Source organism: Rhinatrema bivittatum, chromosome 1 (genome assembly GCF_901001135.1).
Source record: "Rhinatrema bivittatum chromosome 1, aRhiBiv1.1, whole genome shotgun sequence".
NCBI classification, from domain to species: Eukaryota; Metazoa; Chordata; class Amphibia; order Gymnophiona; family Rhinatrematidae; genus Rhinatrema; species Rhinatrema bivittatum.
The window spans coordinates 704,122,590-704,131,822 of NC_042615.1; positions in this window are offsets into that span (position 1 = coordinate 704,122,590).

A 9,233-nucleotide genomic window follows, 5' to 3' on the forward strand; every position below is an offset into this window, starting at 1 on the left:
TGCTGGCTTGCCTGGGGGGGGGGGATTATACCAAAAACTAGGAGGTGGAAATCGGGCGCATACGAGTGTTACGTCCGTTCTGGGTCCATGTGCAGTTTCTAATTGTTCTTTCTTCTTAGATGCTGAAATTTCAGGGAATAGTGCATGGATTGTGGGACATTCTTACACATATTGGGCCAGATATTAAAACATACACATGGGCGTAAATTTGTGCGCGCAACCCGGTGTGCACAAATCTACACCCGATTTTATAACATCCGCGCACACACTTGTGCACCTTGCGCGCGCTGAGCTGCGCAGCCTTCCTCCATTCCCTCCGAAATCGGAGCGGCCTCGGAGGGAACTTTCCATCCGCCCCCCAGCCCTACCTAAAATCTCCTCCTTACCTTTAACTGCTAAGTTGCGCCTGCCTCTGGGCAGGCGTAGGTTATGCGCGCCAGCTGACGGCCGGCCTGCAATCCAGGGCACAGCGGCAAATGGCTGCTATGCCTGGAGGCTCCGGCCCCGGTCCGCCCCACCCACTCCCCGCCCCCTTTTTCAAGCCCCAAGACCTATGCGCGTCGTCCTGGGGCTTGCTCGGCGCGCGCAAGAGGCTTTTAAAAGGGTTACGCGCGTAACCCTTTTAAAATCCGCCCCACTGGGCGCAGAAACATGCATGTGGACGTCCGTATGGCCCCAACCTGGACTTGGATCAACGGGAGGTGCAGACTTACTGGTTGGGACAGCAGGGGATGCTCTGGGATGAATTGATCCCATGCTTATGAAAAGCGTTGGAGGTGATGAGCCAGCCGAAGATGCTGGTCATTCACCTCGGGGGGGGGGGGGGGGGGGGGGGAACAACTAGGGAAAGACAACTGGTCGTACGTATATTAGCACGATCAGGAAAGATTTGATGTTGTTTATATCTATTTTGATGCCTCAGACCATAATATGTTGGTCTGAGACAATAGTAAGGCCTTCTGAATTGAAGAAAGTAATTTGGCGGAGGAATAGAGCTAAAGCCAATCAACAAATTAGAACTTGGTTGGGGCTCATGGGGGGGACGGCATATTCATCACCAATAGTCTTGGGAGAGTACTCAGGGTTTGTTCGGTGGAGATGGGTACATTTATCTTTCATTGGCACGGATCTTTTTCTGAACTCCATACCGGAGGCCTTGGAGGAATTGTTTCCTTAAATTGTTGGGGCCTCATCTTTGGGGGTCACAGATTATTTCATATCTGTGCCGGTGGCGGAATGCCCGAGCCAATTTGGTTCATATGTATTATTGTTAAGTTACATTCCTGCTGCAACACTGCCTTGATGACAACTGGGGGTAGTTGTTGGATGAGGACCCCTTGCTGGGAGGCGGCGGGGGTCATAAACTGAGCAAGGCTTTGGAACATGCTAGCCAGGAGGCTAGGGATGATCATCTTGCAGGGAGGTGGCTGATGATTGGTGCGTGTTAGGCAATGTTAATGTTACATAATGTTATAATGTTCATGCACATGGCTCGGGTATCTCCGATGTATTTGATTAAAACTGCGGCCCTTGTTAATTCCAATATGTCTTCTGTGTATCATTAATTATGTAAAAGGGCAGATGCGAGAGTGTGAATGTCCTGGCTGCCTATATTATTTTTTTTTTTATCTTCCCAGCCAACCAGAGAGTCACGATAATTATTTAACAAATCAGCAAAAGTTAACAAGTTCTGTTTGTCACTGCAGAGGATGGGATGGATTTTTTTCATTTGTTCAGCCTTTGTTTTCTGTATGAATGTCTCTCTAGCACAAGGTTGATTACGTGGAATTTATGAGAAATGTGTCTGAGGGATCAAAATGTTCACCTTTGCCTGTGACGTTCAATTATGCAATATGTAAAGCAATGGTTGTGGCGGGAAAGGGTTAAAGTGATAATTTATCTTCAATTAAAGGGTTAACTGTCTCCCTTCCTCCTTCACCCCCCTGCTATTGCTGTAATTTTTCTTTATTTATTATATAGTTTGTATAGTCTTTAGACATTTTTGTAGCAAAAAATAGTTTTCAAAATTCAGAGGTCAATACTCAGAAAGCTGATAAAGGGTAGTTAACTGCGTAAAGTTTCCCAGACAACTTTTAGTCAAATATTTTGCAGAACTTATCTTTATCTGGGTAAGTTTAATTGAATATATTATCTGGGTAACTTTGCTCCTCACAGTTTTACTTACTATTGGTTAAAAAAAAAGTTAAGTGATACAGTAGAGTCCCCCAAACCTCTCCTTTAATTTAAACAAAATATTAGAGAAAATCTCTAGGTTCCCACCCTGGATCTCTCAAAAGGTGAGTGGGAGGAATAGAATATTGTACCTCCTCCCACCTGCTTAATACTATTAATGCTCTGGTACTTATGCATTCATTTATTCTCATCATGTCTTCCTTCATTGGCCTTTTAGTGACAGCTAAAGGGCCAGTCTTTCGATGTTACCTGGATAAGTTGAAGCCTTGCCTCAGGAACATTTTTGTACTGCCTCTCTTTTTTTCCCCCAGCTGAATTATTTTCGGGTAAATGACTGACTGCTTTAAAGTTGCCTTTGGCGGGAAAGAAAATTCAAAATCCTGGGGTTGCCTGGCTAAGTCCCAGACTTAGTGTAACAAACCCGCTGTTTCTTACAGTCTTGCTTGGCACCTTAGAGGAGGTGCTCCCAACAATCCCTGAACTCTCTATTTCCCAGAAATATGGGAATGTTCCCAGGCAAGACCATAGCAAGTGCAGTGCAAGAGGGCTTACCTGAGACAGGTGCTTCACTGAAGCTGTATGCCCTGTGGAAGTAAATATTTTCATTTATTAAACCAAAATGTTAGTATCTTGTAATGAATAATGTTACATTTTATTTTAAATAAAAATATTTACATTTTAAATAGGGAGGAAGGAGGTGGATAGCCTTCCCCATGGCCAGAAGGCCTGACTATAATCCTGAACCTCTATTGATATTGAAGAACACCAGAGAAAGCAGGGTATCAGAAACATATCAAGATGTTGTGACTAAACTAGATGTTTGGGGGGGGGGGGAATTCTGGCTGCTGGAAAAAATATCTTAATATTTCTGCCTTGTTACCATTCCTGCCACTCGATAGTCCTGTTACAATTCCTCCTGTAGCTGGAGCTACGGGAGACCTCTCACCTTTCTCTGGAGGCCGCTCCGTAGCCGGGGCCTCGCCTGATCTGGTTGCCCAGGTTTGGCTCCGTGGCCTGGGAGGCCTTCGATGTCCTCGGGGTCTGCCTGAGGCCTGCTTCAGTCTTCGCCTGGACTTCCTGGTTTGGGCCCTGCCCTTCTCCCTAGGGGTCGGCCCGCAGCTCTTCTCTCCAGTTATAGGGCCAGCCAGGTGTGGCCCATCTGAACTCCTCCCAGGGAGTTGCTTGTTTCCTGTCCTATAAAAGGACTTCCTCTTCTCTCAGTCCTTGCTTCGGTAAGGGGCTTGGCTATGTTTCCCTTGGACTTCCTGTGTGTTCCTGATGTGTCTGGTTCAGACGCCAGGATGTGGGACCCATGCCTCCGAGAGTCTCCTCCTGTGTTCTGAGTCTTCAGATTCCTCGTTGCCTTGCCTAGTTCCGACTCTGGAGGATCCGAGGGGTTTCCACTACCTTGTGCTAAGTGACTTTCTGAGCTTCTCCCACTCTTTTTGTGGTCCACAACCAGCCTCCTGGCTGTGTAGGGCGCGTAGGAGACAGTGTGGTCCGTGGCCAGCCCATGTCTGGTAGGGTTCAGCTCACCACTCTTGTTCCTGTGTTCATCCTGAATTCCACTTGTGCCTTGCTCCAAGTTCCAAGACCTTGCTTTGACCGCTTCAGTCCTGTGCCATCCTGACCTCCGTCCGGCCTGCCGCCTCTGCTTCTCCCTGCGGCAGGTCCGAAAGGGCTGAGAACGGTCTGAGGACCGTTCAGAGACCACCATAGTGTTGTGGTCTCCCGGGGCGTGTAGGTCAGCAGAGTGGCCGAGACTTGGACCATCTTCACCACCGCAAGGGCACACCTCACTTCTCTTCCACCTAGAGAGCCCTGGTATGCCAAGCCTCGAGTGCTTGCTCGAAACTGATGCTAGCCATAACAAGTCCTGAGCATACCCAAGATTCAAATAAAAGATGTGGAAGCCCTGAAGAATTTGCTGAGTACTCTTTATGCTGTTTGCATCAAGCGAGATTTAAAAAAAAAGTTTCAATCCTATCTTTGCAGCAAGGATGACTTAAAAAAAATGCAGACAAGTGTGCAGTAAGATTTATCAGTTTGGAGGGGAGAGGGGATGCCCATTTGAGGAAGGAGTCATCGAGCTAATTCTGGCTCTTGCGTACACGTGCACACTTTCACAATGCTGAGGACACCCATGCCTAAGGTTTCTCTTCAGCTACCATATGTACAGTGTGTGTAACAAGCTCTGACAGGGTGATCTGTAAAACCTGAAAGGTGTAATATTCTTATTATTCCATCCTTACAAAGTGTCATCCATTCACACAGCACAATCTATGTGCAGAGTATTGTAAACACTAAGATATACAGGCTAAACAAAATACATAATGTCATTCAGAGAACATTGTTAAACTAAGTTTTCCAAGTTTATGCAAAATATAGATGATGAAAATGTTTTCCCTGTAACTCAGGAACCCTTTCTCATTGTCACTAGATGATATCATTGAAGAATTCAGTATGATGTGCTCCATAATGGAATCATGTGATACATATCTAAATTTTAAAAATAATTGTAACTGAATATTTTATATGTGATCCGGTCTTGCCCTGACACTAATATTTTTGCCCTCTGTTCATCTGAAGGGGTTTTTGTATTTTTTTAGGTCCCCCCCCCCACCTCTGCTTTATCCCCCACCCTTCTATGGAATGGGGCTCAAGGGTATAAATTGCCCCTTGAGCACTTTCAGTCAGAGGGTTAGGAAATACTGCAAAGGTCTTCTGCATCCCTGGCAGACAGATCAAGAGGGTTTTTCTGCTCCCTGGTGGACTTGCCAAGTGGGAGGGTCTTTGCTTCTTGCTAAGAGGACTGACCAGGGGATCTTTGCTGCTTCACAGGGGACTGACCCAAGAGTTGCTGGAGAATTGAGGTGTTTCAAAGAGAGAAGAGTTTGGAAGAGTTTGAGAACTGCAGAGTTTTGGGACTTTGGATCAGTTGCTGAAAGAGGGGCACTCTCTCACAGCTCATGAGGGGCTGTCTCTAAGTGTTTTCCTTGCCTTTGGGCCCAGAAAACAGCAGAGGAGAAGACCTGTGGATCATGGATGTTCTTGAGAAAAGTTTTGAAGTTATCTTTTTTTCTACAAAAGGATTTTTCGTCAACGCCCTGCACCTGGTTAATGCTGGTTGTTTCGGAGGACTATCTTTTCCTCCAAGGGAAGTTGAGCCTGACCAGGTCAACATGTCAACCCTCTTGACAAAGACGAGAGTCTCCAGCACTGTCAGCCTTCCCATATATTGAAGAGTTTTGGAAGGTACTTTTTTCAGGAAACTGGTAGCTGTTGCTAGGCTCTTGTATATATTTATTCCTTTAGCTGGTCTCCAAGCATGCGCTTTAATTTAACTCCTACCCTGATCCAGGCACTAAAAAACCCATGTTCAAAAACCCACACTAATCGATGCATGGCTCCCTGCATAGCCCATGAATGCACTGATGCTAAACCAGCCATGTGTTTTTAAAGCAGTTTTATGAGTGCATTTTTCCCATGCTGAACACTTTATTACAAGACCACGTAAGGCTAGAGCGGGAAAAGCAAGTGCAAATCTCCACAGAAGTATGCACAAAAACCTACATCAACTTTAACACTGCTTATTATGTGTGCCTCTGAGTGTGACCCAGACTACAAGACAAAAAAAAACAACTCTTCCTCCCAATACATGGTTTAATGGAACAAAGTCAGCATGGCTTTACCCAAGGCAAGACTTGCCTCACAAATCTGCTTCACTTTTTTGAAGGCGTTAATAAACGTGGATAAAGGTGAACCAGAAGATATAGTATACTTGGATTTTCAGAAGGCGTTTGACAAAGTTCCTCATGAGAGGCTTCTAGGAAAAGTAAAATGTCATGGTAGAGGTGGCGATGTCCTTTCGTGCATTGCAAACTGGCTAAAAGACAGGAAACAGAGAGTAGGATTAAATGGACAATTTTTTTCAGTGGAAGGGAGTGGGCAGTGGAGTGCCTCGGGGATCTGTATTTGGACCCTTACTTTTCAATATATTTATAAATGATCTGGAAAGAAATTCGACGAGTGAGATAATCAAATTTGCAGATGACACAAAATTGTTCAGAGTAGTCAAATCAAAAGTAGATTGTGATAAATTGCAGGAAGACCTTGTGAGACTGGAAAACTGGGCATCCAAATGGCAGATGAAATTTAATGTGGATAAGTGCAAGGTGTTGCACATAGGGAAAAACAACCCATGCTATAATTACACAATGTTGGGTTCCATATTAGGTGCTACAACCCAAGAAAGAGATCTAGGTGTCATAGTGGATAACACATTGAAATCGTCAGTTCAGTGTGCTGCGGCAGTCAAAAAAGCAAACAGAATGTTGGGAATTATTAGAAAGGGAATGGTGAATAAAACAGAAAATGTCATAATGCCTCTGTATCGCTCCATGGTGAGACTGTACCTTGAATACAGTGTACAATTCTGGTCGCCGCATCTCAAAAAATATATAATTGCGATGGAGAAGGTACAAAGATGGGCAACCAAAATGATAAAGGGGATGGAACAGCTCCCCTATGAGGAAAGACTAAAGAGGTTAGGACTTTTCAGCTTGGAGAAGAGACGGCTGAGGGGGGATATGATAGAGATATTTAAAATCATGAGAGGTCTAGAACGGGTAGATGTGAATCGGTTATTTACTCTTTCGGAAAATAGAAAGACTAGGGGGCACTCCATGAAGTTACCATGGGGCACATTTAAAACTAATCGGAGAAAGTTCTTTTTTACTCAACGCACAATTAAACTCTGGAATTTGTTGCCAGAGGATGTGGTTAGTGCAGTGAGTGTAGCTGTGTTTAAAAAAGGATTGGATAAGTTCTTGGAGGAGAAGTCCATTACCTGCTATTAAGTTCACTTAGAGAATAGCCACTGCCATTAGCAATGGTAACATGGAATAGACTTAGTTTTTGGGTACTTGCCAGGTTCTTATGGCCTGGATTGGCCACTGTTGGAAACAGGATGCTGGGCTTGATGGACCCTTGGTCTGACCCAGTATGGCATTTTCTTATGTTCTTAATACACTGATGGCATCTTCGATAGGGCACTGTGAAGCACAGTCCCTCAGTGTTTTTCTCTCTCCAGCAGATGGCAGAGGTGCTGAATCCTGTAGCCTGGAATCTAGAGAAAAATTACTCTCTGTGCATTTCATCCTTTGGGCGTGCATACTGGTATAATAGGGACAAGCAGGAGGAGGAGAGAGGTCAGTGGCTCCTTTCTGTCTTGATCCATGTGAATAGGGTGGAATTGATAGCGTATGGTGCTGGCTCCATTTCCCTCCCTTTTTGTCAGAACTGCTGGATTCTTTCCATTTCCTGAGGTGCAGACCAGGTCCCTGGAGGGGGTGAAGGCTTCTTCTTTCAGGTAGTTGGCTGATCACAAAGTTCTCTTCAGGGAAGTATTTATTGCTGCGTTTGTTTGAGAAAGTTATAACTAAAACAAACAGGTAAAAAAAAAAAAAGGAGAGAATATAGAAGTCTGCCAGGTCAGATATTTTTAGAGCCTTCATTTGCATTTGTGATAATTCTTCCCAGTGAGGAAGAAAGAGGTAAATTGTGACTCTTTGCCTTTGTTGTTCACTGCAGGCTTTTTCAAGTCTGTTCTCATGGAGCATGGAAAGCGCTGCTCCCTGTGTTGAGGCGACTGCAGGAGCTCTGCTGCTGCCGTGGTCTGTCGTATGTAGAGACCCCTTAGGTCACCACTAGATGGGCCTAACTCCTAGCCCTTGGGTTAGCCAGCATAGAGGGTGTATCATTCCAAACAGCACTTCCCAGAGGATTGCTGGAGTGGAGAGCTCTTACAGCCCGATTTCTAAAAGGCCCGCTATTAGCCACTGTCCTGGGAAAGCTCGCACCGGAAGCTAACCAGCGTGCAGAGTCTACTGCTGCTCCGAAGGAGCTGTAAGGTACAAAGTTTTAAAAAATTAAAAAAAAAATTAAAAAAAAACTCTAGTAGTTGGGTAGGGGTCAGGGAGGAGAGGGGAAAAGGTAGGAAGATTAGATAGGGGTATAGGGAAGTTCCTCCCAGTCCGCTCCTTAATTGGAGCGGATCGGCAGGTAACTGGGGAAGCCCTACTCGCGTCACTGCGCATTGCTTTTTAAAATCCCCCCCCCCCCCCCCCGAGCGCGAGAGTGCAAGTCACAGGCCGCGCGTGCCTGTTATAAAATCGGCGTTTCCATGCCGATTTTATAACAGGCACATGCTGGGAACTGCGCTCACATGGACGCGCACGGGTCTTAAAATTGACCCCTTTGTGTACAAGGAGTGGTTAGAGAGTAGAGTGTGGTCATTTTGGTTTGGAGTTGCAGTGAGGAGCCATTTTTATCTTACTCTTTGATTTGAGTTTGGGCCACTTGGCCTGCCATTTTGTTTGGGAGAATGATTCCCTTTAATGCACCCCAGCCTCTCGGGATCTGCCTCCAATTTGGAAAAAGGACAATCATTTTTGGAGAATTTTTATTTTTACCTGAGAACCTGGTCCTTCCTGGAATAAGGACATGCCCCTTATCTGGAATCCAGGGGAAAGAAGACCTACTGTACCCCTGTCACTACCAGGTGAGCGAATAGCAGGGCGTCATCACCTTAGTGGAAGTTTTTGTGGATTTTGGTTGTGAGGAAGTTTTACACCACCCTTCGTCATCCTGAAGCTGGGTGATAGCTATCATGCCCTTGTGCTGCTGTTAAGTTTGCGCTGCCTTTCTTGTGCAAGCACAAGATAGGCTTTAAAAGGCGGTGGCTGACACACCAAGGCAGCAAGTCTTCTGCCTAGCCAACCTCCTCCCCCCCCCCTCAGGTTATGCTCTGACGTTCTGGCGATTGGCAGGACTTATGGCTAAAGATGTGGTGGAGTCACGGTCCAGTGTCCGAGGTCATGGTGGGCTGAAGACAGAAGCAGAGTCAGGTTCCAGTCCATGGTCGACAGTGAGGAGACAATTCAAGGATCAAGACACAATGGAGCAGGCAAAAACTAGGACGAGGGTACACAGGAGAGGAGCAGGAAACCTGACAAACCAGGAATTCTAAGCAGCAAACA